This window comes from Ovis canadensis, chromosome 12, assembly GCF_042477335.2.
Source record: "Ovis canadensis isolate MfBH-ARS-UI-01 breed Bighorn chromosome 12, ARS-UI_OviCan_v2, whole genome shotgun sequence".
In the NCBI taxonomy this organism is placed as follows: Eukaryota; Metazoa; Chordata; class Mammalia; order Artiodactyla; family Bovidae; genus Ovis; species Ovis canadensis.
Genome location: NC_091256.1, coordinates 50,643,648 through 50,667,685, shown reverse-complemented (window position 1 = coordinate 50,667,685; position 24,038 = coordinate 50,643,648). Strand labels below are relative to the sequence as shown.

At 42.3% G+C, this 24,038-nt stretch overlaps 1 protein-coding gene across 1 annotated transcript in view; it reads right to left on the bottom strand.

Annotated features, from left to right (window-relative positions):
• FASLG (Fas ligand) overlaps positions 1-13,483 on the bottom strand; it is a 49,235-nt gene extending 35,752 nt beyond the window's left edge. Inside the window, exon 1 of the mRNA XM_069545672.1 lies at positions 13,395-13,483. The gene's annotated coding sequence lies outside the window, so the exon portion shown is untranslated. The remainder of the gene's footprint in view (positions 1-13,394) is intronic.
• Positions 13,484-24,038: the final 10,555 nt, after the last annotated feature.

Genomic DNA, 24,038 nt, shown 5'->3' with positions numbered 1-24,038 from the left:
AGTGAATTACTCAGTCTCACCCAGGTTGTGAGTGGCAAAGTTAGGGCCAAAACCTCCAGTCTCCCAGCATTCATCAAGGCCAGGTACGTCTGACCGCATGCTCCAAACACCCTGATCACCCTGGAGATGGGGCTCCAACCACATGACATATTGGTTCCATTCAGATAAATCTATGATGATCTTTTGTTCCTAGATGGTTTTAGAAACTTTGTTTGTCTTCACTGAGGAGCATAGATTGTGCTTCTTGATTATTTCACTGGATTGGAAAAAAAAATGAAATGGTATTTTCCCTCTTGATGAACACCCTCTATAAGAAAATATCCAACTTTCTTTAAAAAAAAAAAACAAAAAACAAACAAAAAAAACCACCAGCTCTTAAATGGAACCAGGAGGGTATTGAGGAATGGGAGACGCAATTTTAGGAGCCCAGTCCTTAAAGCTTAGATGGAAAGACATGTTTCTATAGGAACACTCTTGCATGTAGGAAGGATGCAGAAATCTTTACAGAGTGCCTGCGCTTTTTCACTGTGATGTAATTCACTCTGTAATCATCACCCCATTTTTGGTAACAACCGTCCAATTTTCTTTGAGAAATTTTCCACCATCTGTCTCTGCGGTTCAGTTGTAGCTGATTCCACCCAGATGCTACCCTGCTCCAAGGATGGACTCAGGACTCAGACTTGGTCAGTAAACCATGAGTTTTAGTGGCCTTAGGGACTGGGTCAGAGCTGGCCAAGTGCCCCAAGCTAGGCCATTACTGAGCAGCTCTGGAACCTTACTGGAGCTATTAGGAAAGAAGTACTCTTGCTCTTCAGGGGTTATTCGTAACACAGAGAGGAGGCCTAGACCTGCTTGTCTAGTCATCTATGTGGTAGTGTGTAAGACAGCAAAGCTGAGAGAGGGGCAAAGGTAAATACCTGAGGATATTACCAGAGTATCTGATTCTAGGGGGCCTTACTCTTGGAGATCTACCCTTAAACTTTATAAACTGCAAGGGCCATAAAATTTTCTTTTTTTTAAGTCTAAACCTATTTGAATTGGGTTTCTGTCACTTAAAACCAAAAGAGACATAATTAATCCATAACAATAAGGGTGGATAAATGGACAGAGTTGGGAGCAGAAGAAATATTTCATTGAGGAGGTTAACTCTGGGATGGGACTTGAAGAATTATCTCCACTGATTTAATTTGATGTCTTAAAAAAAAAGTTTGGGTCCATTCAACTGAACGTTCATATGAAGCAAGAAAACAATTCAAGAGAAAGTGGAAATCTCTGTGGCTGCTTAAAGAGAGCAAGAACTTTAATGAAAGGGCAGTGACAATGTTTGGGGCAACTGGCCTAAGTCTTGCCAGTCTGTGAGAAGAGGAAAGGTCAATACTGCCCCAAAAATTAGGGCTGCAGGGTGGCAGAGCAGAGCTCACGAGAAGAGCAGAGCTCATCCTGAGCTGACAGAGAGACCTCCACCCACCTAACCTTCCAGTGAAATTCAGTGTGAGAATATGAAACTGCTTTTATGAGGTTTCACCTCCTCTAACTCCCACAATGCTTTCCAGGTCCCCAGAACATAATTTGTATTTTAGAGGCACCTGAAGACATCTGAATCAGGCTTCATCAGCAGCCACATTTTCTCTATCGCTCAAACCCCAAGGTATTTTTTTTTTTAATAAAAGCTATCCCCGATCTCAAGGTCCTTCCTTTTCCATGACTTCTGTCCCTCCCTGTGTTTATCCAGAACAGAGTGGATATTAGTCCTTTGATAAAAGCACAACATTAGACCTTCATGACTGACTGCATTCCTACTTTTTGGGCAGATGGCTTGAATTCTCATTGCCCTCCTGACTGACTTCCTGATGATCATCAGCCCCATTCCCCTCCTCACCTGAAGTTGAGAGAAGAAACAAATTAGACTGAGGTGCCACCATAAAGCCAGGAGTCGATCAGTCATTCCATCAATAGCTCTGAGCACCTGGCACCACAAACCCCTGTGGGCATACAGTGGACACAAGCGACACCCTGTCCTCAGGGAATTATTTACACAGTAAACCACCAGTGGGGACCTTGTGTATAGCTCTCCGATTATGAAATGGCTATGAAAGTTGGGGGCACTCAAGAGACTTCACAGTGATGTCATGATGTCATCTATTAGTAGTTGTGATTTCATAAAATACTAACTTAAAAATATATATATATATAATATGCATATATGTACAAATGTGTTTGTATATACTTATATATCATGTATAGCACTAATTCTATTGAATATTCCTAATAATTAAACAATGTCAAATGGTAAAAAAAAAAAAAAAGAAACATTTCTGAAGCCATGTCATACTGTGTGTTCTACCAACCTCATTTATTTGAAATGTTTTTAAAAGATCTCCTGGCCATCTCCTTCCCTGAATGTGGCCAGCACTGGTGGCTGGTTACCAGCAGTGGGCCAGGGAAAGGAGCATGTCTCAGAGCCCCTTGGTTCCTCTCTTCATCACTGAGCTTCTACGTGTGGCGCCCTCACCACCCACCTCAGGGAGGCAGACAGAGCAAGCCAATCCTCCAGCTCACGTTCCCCATGGTTAGAAAAGCTGTGTTGAAGCAGAGAAGTCCTCATATAACAGTAACTGCATTACAAGTGTGATAAATATTCTAGACACCTTAAAATTAGTGTTGTATTAAAAAGGAGGTAAATCCTACTTGGACTGAGGGTGGAGGAATGGACAGAGCTGGGAGCAGAGGAAATACATCGAGGAGGTTTACTCTGACATGGGACTTGAAGAATTATCTTCACTCATTTAGCCGGATGCTTTTTTTTTTTTTTTAAGTTTGGGTGCATTCACCTTAAAGCTCATAGGAAGCAAATAAACAACTGAAGAGAAGAGAAACTGCAGATTTGATCTGTGACCCGAATCTCCCTTGCTCAATGTGATCAGAACCCCTGCCGGCCTGGCTCTGCCTGTTCCCCAGCAGCGAGGTCAGCGGCAGCTGCAACCCCGACTGTCCCATCCACAACCAGCCCTCCTCTTCTAAGGTAAGGCACACACAAGTAATGCCCATCGGTGAGCCTTTCCCTGCTGCCACCCTTTCAGGGCACAAACTTCCCAGCCAGCTGCCCAAGGCCACTCCTTCCTCTTCCCCTCACCCGGGGTTCAAGCCTGGTCACTTTCTTCTGGGGCGGCTCTGACACAGCCTGAAAGTCAGGGTTTCCAGAGATGAGACACATCAGAGGCTGCTCTGCCCACAGCCCTCTGTGGTCTGGCTCCAGATCTCAGGTGTTCCAGAGTGCAGTGGAACAAGTGTGTGCTCCGCTCAAGAAACAGAAAATCAGCCCTCATCTTGTTCCAGGGGTGGCAACACATGGGCAGAGGGAGCCCCAACCCTGCGTCTTCTAGAAAACCAAGCCAGCCTCTAGGCACTGGCACTGGGGTTCTCAGAATTTTAGACAAAGGAGGCTTTAACCACGGAAACTCAGGCAGCGGCAACCAGATGCAACCGCAGCGCACAGCAAGTCAGACACGCTGGTCAGAGGTAGAGCTGTGCCAGGAGCAGCGCTCAGTGTTTGATGCTTGTCAGTCATAAATACGCATCCTGTTTACCTAAGTCATACAGTGCAAGCACACACGGTTAGGTCCCAGCCTATTGGCACAGGACATATGTTCTTCATCTTGTGTGTGTCGATGTGTGTAGGAATATGCATATATGAATGTACAAATATGATATGTGACTGTACAAACATGATGGGTATACTAGTATCTGTTTCCCAACCAGGTAAAGTCAGCTTTGCCTCTTTTGACTCACTGATAATACAAGACAGTATTTTACACTCACTAAGAAGCTGCCCCTAAACCAAAGGACACAAACAATGTGTGTCCTTTAACTTGGTTTTCTAGGTAACCACATGCACCGTTCTGTGTTTTGACAGCAGAAAAAAAAATGCTTTTCTTACAGGAAGGCATGAAGAAAAGAGAGCAGGAGGATTCTCCTCCCACCCAGCAATTCCCTTACTAAAGACCTTCACAAAGCTATCCCTTTGATTGTCAAATACTTATAAAATATTAAGGAAATACAGAAGCCCTCGAATGATTACACACTATCTTGCGGGAGATACTGAAAAGTAATTATATACTTAAACCTTGTGGTGAGAGCAGGGACAGGTGCCACAGAAACCAGGATGGGGGTCACCAATGTTCCATGGACAGGGTGGGAGTCAGAGAAAATATTTCAGAGGTTGTGATGCTCATTAGGTCTCAAGCAGCTAAGCCTCAAGGAAGGGAGAGTCATTCCCAGCAGACACAGAGCAGAGAAGGAAAGCAAGGCATGTTCTGCAAGCTGCCAGGCAGGAGCTTACCCTGCTGATTTTCCCTATGGCACTTTGGCGCCATCTGTCATTTTGTACCTTCGCTTGTGTCTGTCTCCCCCAACTAGAACATAAGTCCCCCGATGGCAGGGACTTTGTTTAGTTATCTGCTATATCCTCAGCACCTAGAACATACTTAGAATATAGTAGGAGTCATGAACACTTGCTGAATACATGGATGTTGGCAGGAGTGTGAAATGAAACTGGACAGTCAGGCAGAGTAGCCCGCACCTCCCTGAGGGTCTTGTGTGCTCTGCTAGTGAGTATGGCCATGAGCTTTGAGATCTGGTGCACATTTACAAACTGGCAGCCCATAATTTACAGACTACTCATACAGCTGAATATCAAAAACACAAACAACTCAATCAAAAAATTGGCAGAAGACCTAAATGGACCTTTCTCCAAAGAAGACATATGGATGGGCAAGAGGTACATGAGAAGACAATCAACGTCTCTAATTATCAGAGAAATGCAAATTGAATCTGCAATGAGGTATCACCTCACATCAGTCAGAATGGCCATCATCAAAGTCCACAAACAATAAATGCTGGAAAGGGTATGAAGAAAAGGGAACCCTTCTGCACCATTAATGAGAGTGTAAATTGCAGTCACTACGGAGAACACTACAGAGGTAAAAATAGGGCTATAATGAATGTTTGCATGCTAAGTCACTTCAGCCGTGTCTGACTCTTTGCAACCCTATGGACTATATCGTCTGCCAGGTTTCTTTGTCCATGAGATTCTCCACGCAAGAATACTAGAGGGGGCTACCATGCCCTTCTCTGTTGGAGTCACACGGAAATAATTTTCACAAACACATAGGATTATGAGAGACAGTGCAGGGAGAGCTCGTGAGAGAGTAATTCCCTGAGGAAACTGCAGAGAGTATATTTATTAGAAGCTTATCTGACAGCTCAGTGGAGCATCACGAAGACCAGAAATCAGGAACAAAGGCAAACATCTGAGGGAAATGGAATGCACATGTACACCACTTCCTTGAGCGAGCAAAGGATTATGCGGCAATCATAAGGAGCTGTTCTGTGTGCAGAACAACATCTGTAGTGGGCTGATATGTCAGCCAAAATATTTGTCTTAGGGGCATGAGAATGGCTACACAAGAAAGAGCACAGCTACAAGACAGCAGTATCAGGAAGCTTCCATCAGCCTCTCATCCTTCTCCATCAGAGGGCAGACAGAATGAAAACCACAATCACAGAAGACTAACCAAACTGATCACATGGACCACAGCCTTGTCTAACTCAATGAAACCGAGCCATGTTGTATAGGGCCACCCAAGAGATGGGTCATAGTGGAGAGGTCTGACAAAACATGATCCACTGAAGAGGAGAATGGCAAACCACTCCAGTATTCTTGCCGTGAGAAATCCATGAACAGAATGAAAAAGCAAAAAGATATGACACTAAAAGATGAACTCCCCAAGTCGGTAGCTGCCCAATATGCTATTGGAGAAGAGTGGAGAAATAACTCCAAAAAGAATGAAGAGATCGGAGCCAAAGCGAAAACAGTGTCCAGTTGTGGATGTGACTGGTGATAAAAGCAAAGTCCAATGTGGTAAAGAACAATATTGCACAGGAACCTGGAATGTTAAGTCCATAAATCAAGGTAATTGGAAGCAGTCAAACAGGAGATGGCAAGAGTGAACATCGACATTCTAGGAATCAGAGAATTAAAATATACTAGAACGGGCAAATTTAACTCAGATGACTATTATATCTACTACTGTGGGCAAGAATCGCTAAGAAGAAATGGAGTAGCCCTCATAGTCAACAAAAGAGTCTGAAAATGAGTATATGGGTACAATCTCAAAAATGACAGAATGATCTCAGTTTGTTTCCAAGGCAAACCATTCAATATCACAGTAATCCAAATCTATGCCCCAACCAGTAAAGCGGAAGAAGCTCAAATTGAATAATTCTATGAAGACCTACAAGACCTTCTAGAACTAACACCCCCCAAAAGGTATATTATTATAATAGAGGACTGGAATGCAAAAGTAGGAAGTCAAGAGATACCTGGAGTAACAGGCAAGTTTGACCTTGGAGTACAAAATGAAGCAGGGCTAAGGCTAGTAGAGTTTTACCAAGAGACTGCAGTGGTCATAGCAAACACCCTCTTCCGACAACACAAGAGAAGACTCTACACACGGACATCACCAGATAGTCCATACCGAAATCAGCTTGATTATCTTCTTTGCAGCCATAGATGGAGAAGCTCTAGACAGTCAGCAAAAACAAAACCGAGAGCTGACTGTGGCTCAGATCATGATCCCATATTGCAAAATTCAGACATAAATTGAAGAAAGTAAGGAAAACCACTAGACCATTCAGGTATGACCTAAATCAAATCCTGTATGATTACACAGCGGAAGTGAGAAAGAGATTCAGGGGATGAGATTTCATAGACAGAGTGCCTGAAAAACTATGGACAGAGTTCATGACATTGTACAGGAGGCAGTGATCAAGACCATCCCCAAGAAAAAGAAATACAAGAAGGCAAAATGGTTGTCTGAGGAGACCTTACAAATAGCTGAGAAAAGAAGAGAAGCAAAAGGCAAAGGAGAAAAGGAAAGACACACCCATCTGAATGCAGAGTTCCAAAGAATAGCAAGGAGAGATTAGAAAGCCTTCCTCAGTGATCAATGCAAAGAAATAGAGGAAAACAACAGAAAGGGAAAGACTAGAGATCTCTTCAAGAAAATTAGAGATACCAAGGGAACATTTCATGCAAAGATGGGCTCGATAAAGGAGAGAAACAGTACAGACTTAACAGAAGCAGAAAATATTAAGAAGAGGTGGCAAGAATACACAGAAGAACTGTACAAAAAAGATCTTCATGACCCAGATAACCATGATGTGTGATCACTCACCTAGAGCCAGACATCCTGGAATGCAAAGTCAAGTGGGCCTTAGGAAGCATCACTACAAACAAAGCTAGTGGAGGTGATGGAATTCCAGCTGAGTTATTTCAAATCCTAAAAGGTGATGCTGTGAAAGTGCTGCACTCAGTATGCCAGCAAATTTGCTAAACTCAGCAGTGGCCACAGGACTGGAAAAGGTCAGTTTTCATTCCCATTCCAAAGAAAGGTAATGCCAAAGAATGTTCAAACTACCACCCAATTGCACCCATCTCACATGTTTACAAAGTAATGCTCAAAATTCTCTAAGCAAGACAGCAACAGTACATGAACTGAGAATTTCCAGATATTCAAGCTGGTTTTAGAAAAGGCAAAGGAACCAGAGATCAAATTGCTAACATCCATTGGATCATAGGAATGCAAGAGATTTCCAGAAAATCATCTACTTCTGCGTTATTGACTACACCAAAGCCTTTACCTGTGTGGATCACAACAATCTGAGGAAAATTCTTCAAGAGATGGGTATATCAGACCATCTTACCTGCCTCCTGAGAAATCTGTATGCAGGTCAAGAAGCAATAGTTAGAATTGGACATGGAACAATGGACTGGTTCAAAACTGGGAAAGGAGTACGTCAGGGCTATATATTGTCACCCTGCTTATTTAACTTATATACAGAGTACATCAAGCAAAATGCTGGGCTGGATGAAGCACAAGCTGGAATCAAGAGTGCCAGGAGAAATATCAATAACCTCAGATAGGCAGATGACACCACCCTTATGACAGAAAGTGAAGAGGAACTAAAGAGCCTCTTGATGAAAGTGAAAGAGGAGAGTGAAAAAGTTGGCTTAAAACTCAACATTCAAAAAACGAAGATCATGGCATCTGGTCCCATCACTTCATGGGAAATAGATGGGGAAACAGTGGAAATAGCATCAGACTTTATTTTCATGGGCTCCAAAATCACTGCAGGTGGTGACTGCAGCCATGAAATTAAAAGATGCTTGCTCCTTGGAAGAAAAGCTATGTCCAAACTAGAGAGCATATTAAAAAGCAGAAACATTACTTTGTCGACAAAGGTCCATCTAGTCAAAGCTATGGTTTTCCAGTAGTCATGTATGGCTATAAAAGTTGGACCATAAGGCAGAGCACTGAAGAATTGATGCTTTTGAACTGTGGTATTGGAGAAGACTCTTGACAGTCCCCTGGACTGCAAGTCCCTTGACTGCAACCAGTCAACCTAAAGGAAATCCGTTCCAAATATTCATTGGAAGGGCTGATGCTGAATCTCAAGCTCCAATGCTTTGGCCATCTGATGCAAAGAACAGACTCATTGGAAAAGACCTTGTTGCTGGGAAAGATTGAAGGTGGGAGGAGAAGGGGATGACAGAGGATGAGATGGTTGGATGGCATCACTGACTCTATGGACATGAGTTTGAGCAAGCTCCTGGAGTTGGTGATGACAAGGAAGCTTGGTGTGCTGCAGTCCATGGGGTCACAAAGAGTCAAACAGGACTGAGTGACTGAACTGAACTGAACAAGACAGCAGAGCTAACATGAAGACTGCTGCTGCTGCTGCTGCTAAGTCGCTTCAGTCGTGTCCGACTCTGTACGACCCCATAGACGGCAGCCCACCAGGCTCCCCCGTCCCTGGGATTCTCCAGGCAAGAACACTGGAGTGGGTTGCCATTTCCTTCTCCGATGCATGAAAGTGAAAAGTGAAAGTGAAGTCATTCAGTTGTGTCCGACTCTTCGTGACCCCATGGACTGCAACCCACCAGGCTCCTCCATCCATAGGATTTTCCAGGCAAGAGTACTGGAGTGGGTTGCCATTGCCTTCTCCTAATATGAAGACTATAAAGTGCATTCTCCCAGGGGATCTTCCAGAGCCAGGGATAGAACCCACATCTCTTCTTTCTCCTACATTGGCAGGTGTGTTCTTCAGCACTAGCACCATCTGGGAAGCTCACCAGAGCTACCATGTGATCCAGCAATTGCATTCCTGAGCCCATATCCAGAAAACCACAATTTAAAAGGATACATGCACCCCAATGTTCACTGCAGTGCTGTTTACAGTAACCAAGACATGGCAGCAACATAAATGTCCACTGGCAGATTAATGAATAAAGAAAATGCGGTGTACACACACACACAAATGGACTACTATTCAGCCATTCAAACAATGAAATAATGTCATTTGCAGCAAGATGGATAGACCTTGAGATTATCACACTAAGTGAAGTAAGATAAAGATAAATTCACATGACACCACTTATATGCAGAATCTAAAAAACTGATACAAATGAACATCTTAAAAAACAAACTTATGGTTATCAAAGGGGAAAGGTGGGGGAGGTATAAATGTGGAGTTTGGGACTATCATAGACACACCACTATATTTAAAATAAATAATAAGGACCTAGTGCATAGCATAGGAACCCTGTTCAACATTCTGTAACAACATAAATGGGAAAAGAATTTAAAAAAGAATAGATATGTGTATAACTGAATCATTTTGCTGTACATCTGAAACTAAAACAATATTGTTAGTCAACTGTACTCCAATATAAAATAAAAAATTTTTTTAAACTGGCAGCCCATGGGCCAAATACGAGAGTGCTTTGCTTGACCTATGCTGTGCTTTTTAAAGTAGGGTATTTTTAAATTTTTTATTGGAGTGTAGTTGATTTACAGTGTTGTGTTAGTTTCAGGTATGTAGCAAACTGACTCAATTATACATAAACATATACCTACTCTTGAACATATTTACACTGCTATATATAAAATAGATAACTAACAAGGACTTACTGTATATCACAAGGACCTACTCAATACTCTGTAATAGCCTATGTGGGAAAATAGTCTAAATTAGGGTATTTTATAAAAGCAAACAAACTAGGTTTCAAGATTCCCTTTAATAATCAGAGTTTGCATTAATACAGACCATGTAGTTCTGCCAGGCAATTCAACTGATGGTAACCATAAAGATAGCTAGTGGTTTTTAATAAGACTGCTCTTCAGTTCACCAGAATCTTTTCCAATCTCAATTGTCTTGCTAAGGCTTCCTTCTTCACATGTCACCTGCTATTCTATCTTGATAAATGGGTTTGCAACCTCTTAGCCTGAGTTCAGAATGTCTGGTTTAAAGATCCCAATGTGATAGCAAGTCTCCAAAATAATCTCCCAATGACCCACACCTGCCAGTATTTATGACCTCCCACAGTGAAACTGAATTGTTACGATGCAACAAATAGAATGAGGCAGAAGTGACATTGTGTGACTCCTAAGGACTATTCATAAGAAGCTAATTATCACACAAGAAGTCGGACGACCATGAGGCCTCCATGCTGGGAGGAAACCCAAGCTAACAATGAGGAGATGCCATGTAGACAGAGTCCCCTAATGTCCCACCTGAGATGCTGGACATGTGAAAGCCATCTTGACTCTCAGAACCCACCTAACTACATACAAAGAGGTCCATCACGAGAGACTCCAAGCGAGAACCAGTCAGTTGAACCCTTTCAACCCACAGAACCATGAGAAATATTAGTAAACTGTTTTAAGCCACTGTGTTTTGGTGACTTGTTACAGAGCAAAGGTAACTGAAACACACACGTTGCCACTTATTCAGAATGTGGCCTTAAGGATATCATTTGTCATCTTTAAGCCTCAACTTCTTCATCCTTAAAATAAGGAAAATATCAATAACAGTGCTAACTTTAGAGTTTTTGAAATTCAAATTAAACTATGAATGGGAGTACTTAGCCTTGAAGCAAGCACATCATCAGTGCTCAGTAAATATTAACCATTATTTAATTTTACTCTTCATTACTACTGTTGTTGAAGTCTGTCTAGTGGGTAGCAGCATCTTTCACAGCCAGAACACTGTAAAGGGAAGAGACAGGGAAGGTATGGGTCGACAGATCAGGGTCAAGGAGGGTGTACATGGAGAAGACATTTCTCAGTGTGGTGTGTATGTCTTGCTCACACGAACTCTAGAGGGCCAGGCAGTTGGCTATTTTCTCCATTTTGGTGTCTGCACTAAGGATTCTGGAAACTCCTCTCAAGTCAATAACTTGATCAAAAAAATTTTACTGAGCGCTGACACTAAATGTCAGGCACCGTTCTAGGTGCTGAGGATACAGCAGTAAACAGAAACAGATAAAGGCCTCTGTCCTCATGGAGCTTCCATTCCAGGGTTGGAGAAGATATCAAATAAATTTGAAAAAGATGTAGTGTGGCAGATAGTGATAAGTACAATGGAAAAAATAAGTAAGCTAGGGTGATAATGTGGGTGGGGTGGAAGAAATTGGGTTGTAATTGTAAGTAAGTGGGTCAAGGAAGGGCTCCCTGAGCATAGCAGAAAGTGAAAGAGGTCTCTGGGATGGGGAGGGACCATCATACAGAAAGACCCACTTTGTCCTGTGAATGTAACCTTTAAGTTCTAACATTCTCCATTTCTGACTGATTCATTTAAAAATTCATTGCGCTTGTAATAAGATTTGAATTGCTGTCTGTTTTCTGAAAAGTATAATACTTGGGAAGTTCTTTTTAAAGTAAGAACAAGAGCTTTGGAATTTCCCTTTTCTTTATCATTAAAGATTGACATAAATCTTCAAAAAAAAAAAAGAAAGATCCAAACATAAAAATGAACTAACGTCTCATATTGTTACATCTACTGTCAATCACAACTGATAAATATTTATGTCTTCTCCCAATAATTCTGTAAGGCAAATGCTATTATAAATTACCCTTAATTTACTCAGTTACTCTTTTATCCTACTGTGCTTTATTTCTGTTTCAATCTACTTTAACTTTTTTTTGGAACAAGGCAAGATGATGTGTTAGTCAGGTGAAGGTGGGTTAAGCAACGAATAACCCCCAAGTCTCACTGTCCTAACACAACAACATATTTCTCATGCACAGAAGGTCCACAATGGCTGGGCTCCACTGTGTCTTCATTCAGGGACCCTAGTCAGCTGAGGCATCACATTTACACTGTCAGCAGGGAGAAGGAAAGATGGAACACTGTCACCAGCTCGTCAGTGTTTCTGCTTTTCAGAACACAAGTCATCACCTCTCCTCAGTGAGGGAGGGAAGGAGGGGGAGCGAGAGGGAGGGTGTGTGTGTATATGTTCTAAATGCCTGGAAGGAAAAGAAGATAGATACTGATGAGTAGTTTGTCCACCATAGATGGACAGATGGAAATGATAGATGATAGTAAGTAATAACTGATGGAAGGGAGGAAGGGACAGAGGGAAAAAGAAGGAAAAAGGAAAGGAGGAAAGAGAGAGAGAAAGAAAGAAAAGAAAAACTAGGTAAAAGAAAGGAAAACTGAGGCTTAGAAATGGCCAAACATTTGCACGTGGTGAAAATGTTTATAAATAGCCAAATCAAAATCAGAACCAAATTCTACTTGCTTTTTCATACTAGTCTTAGAGACAAGAGTACCTGGTCTCCCTGCTGCTGAACAGAGTTCTCTGATAACAAGTCAGATGTTATTTCATATCAGGTCAGGCACTGAATGTGCCTCTCTGACTAGGTGTTAAGTGGATCTCTGAATTTTGTTTTCATGAAGCACAATTTCAGAACCTCTACACTTTTTTTCCAGCAAATTTTAAAAACTATCATTATTCAAGTATCAATCACCACAGAAAACCTCAGTCAGCTCCACAAACACCACTGTTCCATGGGAATGTGCTTTGAAAATCACTATGATGAAAGTCTCACTCTGGAGTATTTTCCACCACCAACAACCAATTCTCTGATTTCCACCAACAACAACTCAATGCAGTTCTGACACTAACTTCCCAGAGTGCCTCAGCATTTAAGGGCTCAATCTCACAGACTGTGTTCCACTTCAGGTGCCAGTCGAAAGTCCTGGCCTCCCATACTTCTGGCTGACTGGCTACAAAACAGGGTTCAAGCTTCCATGCTGTTTCAGGTCACACTACCCTCCTAGCACACGTGTGCTTACCAACCTCAGACTCTCCAAACACCATTGATTAGGGGGTTTTAATGGAAGTTTCATTATGTAGGTGTGATCAGCTAAAGCACTGACCACTGCTGACTAATTCAATCTCCAGCCCCTCTACCCTCCTCAGAAATTGGGGGTGTCTTTCTGGCAAGCAGCCCCCATTCCCTACTTTGTGTAAGAATGTCTTTTCTTACCTCTCCAGGCTGAGACAAGATGCAGTTTTACTTCTGCCGGCTCTGTCATCATATCCTGAAATGAAGATCCTGCGTGCCACAACAAAGACCTGGCACAGCCAAATAAATAAATGAATTTTTTTAAGGAAATCACTTTCTTAATAAAAAAAGAAACAAACTTCACCAGATTTGTTCCCACCACCGACCCTGACCCTAAATAGGGGAGGGGCAGGGGCAGGGGCAGAAAGGACTTAAAATATAGTGTATCAAACTTGGGATTTTAAACTTATTTGAGGGTGAAAGAGTCCTTTGAGAAACTGATAAAACCCAAAGACAAATAAGAATTAGCTTGAAATTCTGCAGGGACTTTCAGGTTCCTTAGATACCTTCTCCAAGCTCAGATGAACTTCCATCCCAGACCCTTGCTTCTCAAAGGTTGGGGGTCCAGGGAGACCCATCAGATCCCTAGGCAGAGACAGTCACACTGTATACCACACTCCCGCCTACTGTAAGGCACACACCTGGAACCACTATCTGAGAAACCTTTTGAATAATTAGAAGTGGATCCCACATGTGTCCTCAATCTTTGAGTTGCTCAAGGAAAATCCTTCCTCCAGGTGGGCCACCTCTTTGATGTGAAGTAATTCTTCCATAAAGGAGAGTCATTATGGAAGAGGGAAATTTTCCTCAAATAAAATACGTGTCAGGATTTATCTTGGTTTTGATCCAGACTTCTGAACTCAATCTTCCTGGTCATTTGTGTCTTTAGTTTTTTTCCAGGCCAGTTACTGGGACTTCCCTGGTAGCTCAGTGGTAAAGAATCTGCCTGCAAAGCAGGAGACACAAGAGACATGGGTTCCATCCCTGGGTCAGAATGATCCCCTGGAGAAGGACATGGCACCCCACTCCAGTATTCTTGCCTGGGAAATCCCATGGACAGCAGAGCCTTGAAGGCTACAGTCCACAGGGTTGCAGAGTCAGAAACAACTGAGCACAGCACATGCCAATTTTAAAATTTAGATTTTTCTCTTATTTGACTTGGGAATTTTTTTCTATGTTCTTCATGGAGAAATGCAATGAAGAAAATGAGGAAGTGACACTTTTCCCCACTCCTTGCCTGAAAGAGATTAAAAATTCCTAAAGTATCACAGATTATAGATATATACAGTCAGCTGATTAACCCAGAATAGAAAGGACCTGTAAGGATCCATAATCACAGCAAAGGCTACTTTCTTAATCCCTGTTGGCCGTTATCTCAAACATAAGCCTCCAGTCTCAGTGTAACTGAGCGGGACTCTATGGGGGACCCCATGTCCTCTGCTTTAGCTCCTCTCGGAAGTACCTAGATAACATTATCTGATGCACATTTCCCGAGTTGTTTTACAGATGCTAAAGTGAAAGTGTTAATTGCTAAATTGTGTCTGACTCTTTGTGACCCCACAGACTGTAGCCTGCCCTGGAATTCTCCTGGCAGGAATATTGGAGTGGGTTGCTTTCCCTTCTTTGGGGGATCTTTCCAAGCCAGGGAAAATATACCACCAAATGGAAGAAATTACTTGATATGCAGGAGCACAGAGGCTCCGACCTACTGGAGCCTGAGGATTAACGATGTTAACCCTGTGACTCCACCCTATTACCTCACCATCAGCCAATCAGAGAATTGTCCATGAGCTGATTCCATGTCCTGAGATGCAAAATGCCTTGCTGAAATCCACTGGGGAGTTCAAGCTTTTTGAGCACTGAAGTGAAGTGAAGGTTGCTCAGCCGTGTCCAACTCTTATTACCCCATGGACTGCACCCTGCCAGACTCCTTGGCCCATGGGATTCTCCAGGCAAGAATACTGGAGTGGGTTGCCATTCTCGTCTACAAGGGATCTTCTCAAACCAGGGATCGAACCCGGATCTCCTGCATTGCAGGCAGATTCTTTACCTCCTGAGCCACCAAAGAGGTTTTGAGCACTAGCTGTCCCGAACTCCCTACTTGGCACCCTGCAACCAATGTTGCACTTTCTTTCACTACAACCTGGTGTCTGGAGACTGGCTTTACTGCCACAGGCAAGCAGACCCAAGCTTGGTTTGGTAACAGCAGAGAAGAGATAATATTTGGAGGCCCCACAACTACTAATTAATCTCCATAAACAGAAAAACCCATGTGGTGTTTCAATAATGGCATCTTCATATAATAAGAGAAAGCCAAGATGAGAGGTAAGAATCTGATGATCTTTGCCTTGGGAGAGAAACTGAAGTCCATCTGGTTAGTGACCAGCTATGGTCATGAAGCTCATTGTACTTTATGCCTCTGAGCTTTTCAGGGCTTTTTGTGGGTAAAATACCCTCCTGATGGCCATTCAGGGTAGCCCCCAGTCCTACCCTTGCCCAACAATGTCCACCACGACTGCTTCCATTGCCTGGGAAACTCCTATTCATTCAATTTCTCTCTGAAATCTGCTCTGCCCAGACAGTGGTACACCCTCTGTCTTCCTATAACTTTTCATCATACCACTACTAGAGCACTTAAACATGATATACTATTAATGGCTGTCTCTTTGCATTTCTCTTGTCAACCCCTGCTTACTAGACTGAAGTTCCTAAGTTTAGGGACTGTCTTAAAACAGCCCTGTCTGAGGCCTCTGCATTTTTTCTTGGGGAAACTTCAAAATTGCAAAGTAACCCAAATGATGTTTTAGACAGAATATAACTAGGAATACATGAGTTAAGATATAACTGAACAAGGCATATCCTTTTAAGTATTTAATCTCAGAAACCTCACAATTCTAGTGAGGGAGAGGAGACACATATCTAAGAAAATTTTTATCATTATACTATAATGATCAAATAGTACAGGGATACGTGAAAGGACGAATGTTGTTGAAACATCTTTTTCTAAATGAGTACGTACACAGTCTTCTTCTGAAAGTTATGATATTTGTTTCATGGAAGTCACATGTATGTGTGCAGGCAAGTGTGTGGATGCCCACATGGACTTGTCCAAGCTGTGCCCATGAGAGACAGGAGAAGGTCCAGACTAAGGCAGGAGGTCAGGTGGACCTGACTTTCTCTTCTTCGGTGGTTATGCCATGAAAGAAAATGAGACAAGCCTTGACATAGCCCGGCAGCACCTGGATTGGGTCTGCTTGGCCCTTCTAAAGGGCTCCTTACATTAGGAGAATGTATTCTTGGTCTATGAGGATTTTCAAGTACTGGGTGGCATGCTGAAATGTTAATATTTTGGATATATATTTGATTAAATTAAAATTTTATTTAAATTAAAAAAAAAAACAGTACTGGGTGCTGTATTACTCAGGAAAAGTTTTGAATAGGGAAAAGTTTTGAAATGGGTCGGGCAATAAAGGGTCATCTGTTGGATCCTTTTTGAACTAAGGGTAATAAATCAGTTAAGTTACTTGATTCCACAGAAAGAGTCCTAGACCTATAAAACTTGTGATGAGGGGGAAATAAGTTCATCAAACTACCAGTGGAAGTTTGCATCTGTAATTCTTCTTATAGGAAGTTGAAATATATTAGCAATTAATGTTCCCCAGTGGCAATCTTGAGGGCAAATCTTTCCCTTAAATTTCATTTAACTGTCTTTCAGTTATGTGACTCCTCCTTCATGAATATTGCAGAATAGAAATACCAACCCACAGCCACTTTTCAAAAATAGGTGAATTGATCATTTCTTTACTGTAAATAAGAGTCTCTGAATCAGTTTACAGTTCAGACTCTCACTCCTGATAACATGCAAAGAGGATTACTTATTTTTACAATGAAACAGCTGACAGTGTGTGTGTGTGTATGTGTGTAGCAGTGTCTGACTCTTTTGCGACCCCATGGACTGTGTGTGTGTGTCTGTGTAGCAGTGTCTGACTCTTGTGACCCCATGGACTGTGTGTATGTGTCTGTGTGTGTCTGTGTAGCAGTGTCTGACTCTTTGCGACCCCATGGACTGTGTGTATGTGTCTGTGTGTGTCTGTGTAGCAGTGTCTGACTCTTTGCGACCCCATGGACTGTAGTCTGCCAGGCTCCTCTGTCCATAGGATTTCCAGGCAAGAATACTGGAGTGGTTTGCCATTTCCTCCCCCAGGGGATCTTCCTGACCCAGGGACCAAACCCGCGTGTCCTGCATTGCAAAGTGTATTCTTTATCATTGAGCCATCAGAGAAGCTGTCAGAGATAGCTCTAAACTGATCCATACTATAGTTTGAAAACAAAACAACACAACACAATACCACTCTAAAATGCCTAGGGTTCTTTATTTGCTCCAACTATACTTAGGCAAACAATGGCCAGGGATTTCCAGACAGCACTAGTGGTAAAGAACCCGCCTGTCAATGCAGGAGATGCAAGAGACACTAGTTTGAACCCTGGGTCCCCTGGAGGAGGAAATGGCAATCCACTCCAGTATTCTTGCCTGTAAATTCCAGGGACAGAACAGCCTGGTGGGCTACAGTCCATGGGGTCGCAAAGAGTCGGACATGACTGAGCAACGGAGCACACATAATTGGGAAAAACAATGGCCAGAGTTAGCCTGGGATAGACAATATGGCCCTATGATAAATTCTTCAGGTATTTCTGAGTGATTTGATAAACTTGGTCACTCTGGGATTCATAGAAGCATGCAGATCAAAACCCTAGTGAGGCTCGTGCGATTCATGTGAAGGGTGCTCTGGGGCTTTAGGGGGAGATCAGAGACTCTTGGGGGAGAAAAGAAGAGCCACAATTTCCGTTCTCTGCTGTGTTACTAGTTGTTATATTTAAGCTGAGCCTCTTTGATGTGAGACACATTAACATTTCACACTCCCTCAAATCAATATTCTTTTTCATGTGGGGATTTTGAGTCATTTTTATACTTACTCTTTAAAGTCCCATAAACCATAATAGATAAGAATTCTGATTGCCTGCTCCTGGGGAGAGCAGACCTTTCGTGACCAGTGATAAAAATACTGTTCATTTCTACTGAATGTTGCCTGGGTCTTAGAATTGGATTGTGCAAACTTCCTTACCCCTTAAAGTTAGGGTTGTGGTGGTCCATCCCGAATACATAATGATCACAAAATATTTTGCCTCATTGAATAAAATATCTCTTGAAAGAAAGACTCATCCTTTTTCTTTTTACTGAAGTATAGTTGATTTGCCGTGTTGTATTAGTTTCAGGTGTATAGTCCAGTTATACATATATTTCTTTTTCATACTCTTCTCATATTATGAAATAGTGAATATAACTCCCTTGCTATACAGTAGGTCCTTGTTTATTTTCTTTATAGCAGTGTGCATTTCTTAATCCCAGATTCACAGTTTATCCCTCTCTCTACTTCCCCTTTGGAAACCATAAGCTGGTTTTCCATGTCATGATTCTACTTATGTTTTCTATGGTTTACTTGTATCATTTTTCACATTTCACATTTAAGTGGTATCATATCACACAGTTTGTCTTTCTCTGTTTGACTTTCTTCACTTAGTCAGATAATCTCTAGGTCCATCCATATTGCTGCAAAAGGCATTACTTCATTCTCTTTTAAGGCTAAATAATATTATACATATATGTATGTATATACAAATATACATATATATATAGTTGTTCAGTCAGTCAGTCATGTCTGATTCTTTGTGACTTCATAGACTACAGCACTCTAGGCTTTCCTGTCCTGGACTATTTATTGGAGTTTGCTCAAACTAGTCCATTGAGTTGGTGATGCTATCCAGTCAACTCATTCTCTATTGTCCCCTTCTATTCCTGCCCTCCTGCCCTATCCTTCTCAGCATCAGGGTCTTTTCTGATAAGCTGACTCTTCACATCAGGTGGCCAAAGTATCAGAGATTCAACTTCACCATCAGTCCTTCCAATGAATATTCAGGGTTGATTTCCTTTAGGATTGACTGGTTGGATCTCCTTGCAGTCCAAGTGACTCTCAAGTCTTCCCTGACACCGCAATTTGACAGCATCATCTCTTTGGTGCTCAGCCTTCTTTTTGGTTCAATTCTCACATCCATGCATGACTACTGGAAAAAATCATAGCTTTGACTAGACAGAACTTTGTTGAGCAAAATGATGCCTTCCTTGGCTTTTTAATATGCTGTCTAAGTTTAATATGCTGGGCTGGAGGAAGCACAAGCTGGAATCAAGATTGCTGGGAGAAATATCAATAAACTCAGATATGCAGATGACACCACCTTTATGGCAGAAAGTGAAGAGGAACTAAAGAGCCTCTTGATGAAAGTGAAAGAGCAGAGTGAAAAAGTTGGCTTAAAGCTCAACATTCAGAAAATGAAGACCATGGCATCTGGTCCCATCATTTCATGGGAAATAGATGGGGAAACAGTGGAAACAGTGGCTGACTTTATTTTTCTGGGCTGTAAAATGACTGCAGATGGTGATTGTAGCCATGAAATTAAAAGATGCTTACTCCTTGGAAGAAAGTTATGACAAACCTAGACAGCATATTAAATGTTGAGTTTTAAACCAACTTTTTCACTCTCCTCTTTCACCCTCATTACAGTACTCTTTAGTTTCTCTTTGCTTTCTGCCATAAGGGTGGTGTTATCTGCATATCTGAGGTTGTTGATATTTCTCCTGGCAATCCTGATTCCAGCTTGCATTTCTCCAGCTCAGCCTTTCACATGATGTACTCTGCATGTAAGTTAAATAAACAGGGTGACAATACACAGCCTTGATGTACTCTTTTCCCAATTTTGAACTAGTCTGTTGTTCCATGCCTGATTCTAACTGTTGCTTCTTAATCTGCATAAAGGTTTCTCAGGAGACAGGTAAGGTGGTCCAGTATTCCCATCTCTTGAAGAGTTTCCCAGTTTGTTGTGATCCACACAGTCAAAGGCTTTAGAGTAGTCAATGAAGCAGTGTATGTTTTTCTGACATTCCTTTGCTTCCTCTATGATCCAACCAATGCTGACACTTTGATCTCTGGTTTCTCTGCTTTTCTAAACCCAGTTTGTACATCTATCTGGAAGTTATCAGTTCATGTACTTTTGAAGCCTAGATTGAAGGATTTAGAGCATTACCATGCTAGTATAGGAAATCAGAGTAATTTTATGGTAGTTTGAACATTCTTTGGCATTGCCCTTCTTTGGGATTGGAATGAAAACTGACCTTTTCCAGTCCTGTGGCCACTGTTGTTTTCCAAATTTGCTGACAGATAGGAGTACAGCTCTTTAACAGCATCATCCTTTAGGATTTTAAATAACAGATAGAACTGAATCACCTCCATTAGCTTTGTTCATAGTAATGCTTCTTAAGGCCCACTTGACTTCACACTCCAGGATGTCTGACTCTAGGTGAGTGACCACATCATTTTGGTTATCTGGGTCGTTGTTTTTTTGTAGCTGTGTATTCTTGCTGCTACTTCTTAATCTCTTCTGTTTCTGTGAGGCCCTTACTGTTTCTGTCCTTTATTGTGCACATCCTTGCATGAAATGTTCCTTTGATATCTCCAATTTTCTTGAAGAGATCTCTGGTCTTTCCTGTTCTATTGTTTTCCTCTATTTCTTTACATTGTTCACTTAGAAAGGCTTTCTCTCTCCTTGCTATTCCCTGGGACTTTGCATTCAAATGGGTATATCTTTCCCCTTGCCTTTCACTTCTTTTCTCAGCTATTTGTAAAGCCTCCTCAGACAAACACTTTGCCTTCTTGCATTTCTTTCTCTCTGGGATGGTTTTGGTCACCACATCCTATAAGTTAGAAACCTCCATTCATAGTTCTTCAGGCACTCTATTCACCACCCCCACTGTATAATAAAGGATTTGATTTAGGTCATACTTGAATGGCCCAGAATTTTCCCTAGTTTCTTCAGTTTAAGCCTGAATTTTGCAATAAGCAGCTCATGATCTGAGCCACAGTCTGCTCCACAGGTCTTGTTCTTGCTTTTTTGCAGAGTGTACAGAGCTTCTCCATATTCTGTTGTAAAGAATATAATCAATCTGGTGTTGACCATGTTGTTATCCATGTGTAGCCTCTTGTGTTGTTGAAAGAGGGTGTTTGCTATGACCAGTGTGTTCTCCTGGCAAAACTGTGAGCCTTTGCCTTGCGTCATTTTGTACTCCAAGGCCAAACTTGTTCGTGTCCAACTCTTTGTGGCCTGCCAGGCTTCTCTGTCCATGGGAATTCCCAGGGAAGAATACTGAGGTGGATTTCCATTTCTTTCTCCAGGGGATCTTTCTGACCCAGTAATCGAACCCACATCTCTAGCACTGGTGGGCAGATTACCACTGTGCTACCAGGGAAGCCCCTATATATACAGTTCTGGCTCCTACAGAGTCACTGCTTTGCCCTGGGTCCCCGTGTGTGTGAAATCGTGTGTGCCCTCCAGGAGTGGAGTCTCTGTTTCCCCCAGTCCTGTGGAGCTCCTGCACTCAAGCCCCACTGGCCTGCAAAGCCGAGGCTCTGGGGGCTCCTCCTCCTGATGCCAGGCCCTCAGGCTAGGGTTACTTATATGGGGCTCAGATCTCACTCCTGGGGAGAACCTCTGTGATAAAATTACTTTCTAGTCTGTGAGTTGGTCAACTGCCAGGTATGGGATTTGATTTACACAGTGAAAGGGCCCCTCCTACCATCACATGGAGACCTCATCTTTGGATGTGAAGTATCTTTTTTGGTAGGTTCCAGTCTTTTTACCAACGGTCTTTAAGCAGTTATTTGTGATTTTGGTGTTTTTATGACAGGAGGTAAGTTCAAGTCCTACTCCTGCCACCTTGTCTGGAATTGAAGGACTGTTTTTAGTTTGGATGCTTGCTGCCTTTTTTGGCAGTGTGTGCCGGCTGCTATCGCCTTGGTATCTGGTGTGCAAGCACAACGCACACTCCCATGCACACTCCCAGTAAGCAGGCACCATGATCAGGACCGCCTCCCAGGGGCAGCAGTGGTCCATGATGTCCCGGGACAGCAGGGCTAGCAGTTGGCACTTGCTCCTGTGTCTCTCAGTAGCCCGTGACAGCCTGCCTACTCCCAAGGAGAGCAACTGGTGCCTGCTCATGGGTCCCTAGTTATGGGAGTGACCTGTGCCCATCTCTGGAGCCCATAACGGTGACAGCAGCTTGCACCTACCCCCAGAGCTCATGTTAGGTGGTGTCTTGTTGCCCGAGAGCCCAGGTTCAGGAAACAAAGCTCCTATGGTGGTCTTGCCCCTCTTCTAACGTCCCCCCCCATACCCAACAATGGTGTCTTGCCTCTGGCAGGCCCCCGCCTCTTCTGAGTGCACGCTTAGTTGCCACTCTCCAGCCTCTTCAGGCTGTCTCTACACCGCCAATCCCTCTCTGGGTCTGACTCTGAAGGCTGAGCTTTGGCACCTAGCCTCACCACACCAAGAGATGAGCATGTCAGCCAGGGTACACAGGGCAGAGGTATGAACCATCTGTGCGGGTCCTTCCACTATAACCAGTTGTTGCACTCTTCCTCCAAGGCTCTGAAGCTCCCCCTCCATCTAGGTTGATCTCCCTGCAGGTGAGGGGACTTCCCAGGGTGGGGAAACCTTTCTTCCACATCTCCCTCCCTGGGGTGCAAGTCCTGTCTCGATTCCTTTCTCCAAATATTGTTTGGAGAGTGTTAGTTTTTCCCCTCCCCTACAGCAAAGAGAACTTTCCTTTTAGTGAAAGAAAAGTGATTCGGGAATGGGATAAGAAATATCAGGGTGTAAAGGGAGCTTAAGAAAGCCATCATTATTGTATCGTTTGGAGGCATGTCTCATGCTTCTGTTGCATAGTTTTGTTCTATAAAATGGAGAATTAAAACAATTCCAAATGGACATGTTGCTTATTATTCTACGATTTTAAATTTGTTTGACTAGGGTAACAAATATACATTTATATCTACTTTATATTCATGCTGACAAGTTGACATATTCAAATTAGGGGCACATCAAAAACTGGCAAGTAAGTAAGTAGCAAAATAAGCACAGTGACTGGCGATGTAGTGCTGAAAACAGCTGCTGCTAGGGAGAAAGAAATGCTTGGCAAAGGTCAGGGTGCAACATGGGAGTGTTGGGGGGTGTAGTGGCAGAGAACAGAGAACTGCCACCTTTCTGTGCAAGGCTTACCTAATAGAATGATTTCATTCCTCAAATTTTATAACTCTATCTGAAAAACATCCAATTAAAAGGACTTCTTTATTTTGTATTCTTGCTCTTACAGATCCCTTGGTGTCTTCTTACTGTTTTAAAACTTTTCTTAATATCAGAAGAAATAAAATGAAGCTGATTACCAAGGAACATTGAAAGCCTATTTTATAGACACACACACACATATAATTTGCTTCTCACCAGGCACAAATCTATTATTGGCAAGACTTTTTGCTTTTATCCCTCAGGTAAGTATAATCTCAGAGAGGAAAAACAAACCCCAAATTGTAAAAATGTGCTATATTTATATATGTAAAAAATTTAAAAATTATTAGTTTTAGAGATGGCACCTAGTAAAGAAAGGCACATTATGTGTAATCCACTGAATATTTAAAACTCTCTTTCAGTGTTTGAAATGGTGAAATTCTGACTGTATTGGGAACAAAACATTTATGTGAAAGTTCAATCAGTTTGTAGTTGGCTGAATGTAACCAAGTATTTAACAAGATGCTGCTGTACTTATTTTTAAAAATTCATTTAAATTCATGTTCAGAGTATTAAGTTTGTAAGTTCTCCTTCAAAGAACAGAAGAGCCAGTAA